This window comes from Trichechus manatus, unplaced genomic scaffold (assembly GCF_000243295.1).
Source record: "Trichechus manatus latirostris isolate Lorelei unplaced genomic scaffold, TriManLat1.0 scaffold00057, whole genome shotgun sequence".
Classification (NCBI taxonomy): domain Eukaryota; kingdom Metazoa; phylum Chordata; class Mammalia; order Sirenia; family Trichechidae; genus Trichechus; species Trichechus manatus.
Genome location: NW_004443993.1, coordinates 8517562 through 8519152, shown reverse-complemented (window position 1 = coordinate 8519152; position 1591 = coordinate 8517562).

Genomic DNA, 1591 nt, shown 5'->3' with positions numbered 1-1591 from the left:
TTTTTTCCCTCTGGTGACACACACACGCAAATAAGAACGGCTTGTGGTGCAGTGGTTAAGCGCTCAGCTGCTAACCGACAGTGGCAGTTTGAACCCACCAGCCCCTCGACGGGAGAATGATGTGGCAGTCTGCTCCTGTAAAGATTACAGCCTTGGAAACCGTATGGGCAGTTCTTTTCTGTCCTATAGGGCCACGATGTGTTGGAATGGAGTCCATGGCAACGGGTTTATGGGTATGTCTATCAATATGATTTTTTTTTTAAAAAAAAAGCTAAAAAAATCACCAAATAGATGAGGAGGCCATCAAAAATGACTTCAGCCTTATCTACCTGTCTTTCAAGAAAAATTAATACACTGCAGATAAATTAATGCACTTATTTGCAGTGCAGTAATTTTTTTGCAAGGGGAATGTCTTTATAAATTGCTGGTATAGCTACAATTTTTATATTTAGAAAAGAAAACTAAAGCGAGGCTCTGGGCTGCCTCTAGCTATCAAAAACCTTAAAGGACCCCATTAAAATTCCAACAGCCCTCTTTAGAGAACTGGAAAGCCAACCCTGAGATTCGTATGGAAGAACAAGGGACCCTGATGGCTGTAGCAGTAAGGTAAGAGGACTCACACTTTCTGATTTATAAAGCCACAGTAATTTAAAAAGCCTGGTATGGAAAAGACATACAGGCCAATGGAATAGAATTGAGAGTTTAGAAGTAAACCCACACATCTGTGGTCAGCTGATTTTGGACAAGGGTGCTAAGTCTATATTCAGTGGGGAGAGAAGAGTCTCTTCAATAAATCGTGCTGGGAAAACCAGATTTCCACACGCAGAAGAATGAGGATCCATGCCTCACCCCATACACAGCAACCAATTCAAAAGGGATCAAGGACCTACATGTGAAAACTAAACCCATAAAATTCTCAGAAGAAAATGTAGGGGCAAAGCTGTGGAGCCTAGTTTTTAAAGACGGTCTATCGGATATGACAAAGAAAGCGAGAGCAGCAAAAGACAAAACAGATCAGTAGAACCTCATAAAAATTCAATGCTTTATTCATCAAAGGACTGTATCAACAAAGTGAAGAGACAATCTGCAGATTGGGAGAAAATTTTTGTGAACCACATATCCGATAAGGGTCTAATATCCAACATATAGACCCTTAAGGGATGCTGGTAGTTTTGTTTCTGCGGTTACGATAGGCTGTCCCTCTCTGGGCTGAAAGATGTTCCCCTCAACCCCCTAATATTCTTCCAGGAACCCACCCTGTGGATATGCCGTACCAGCCTCAGATTGCTTCCACACAGACTGCTGAGTGAGAGGGGAATACACTTTTTGGGGCCTTTACAGAAAGACTCGTCCCTAAAGAGGAAATTCGTCAAGAGTCACACCGGATAACCTAGACGGGTGGGGTACTGGGACAATAACCGCTAACTCTCCATGAGGGCTTTTTGTATCAAGACACTGCTTCCTGTACATTATCTTCCTGAACCTTCATGGCCACCCTGGGAAGCAGGCTCGATTTCCATGGGTTAAAATCCTGAGACACAGAAGGTTGACATCATACACAGCTACTCCACACTCAAACCCAGAACTAATT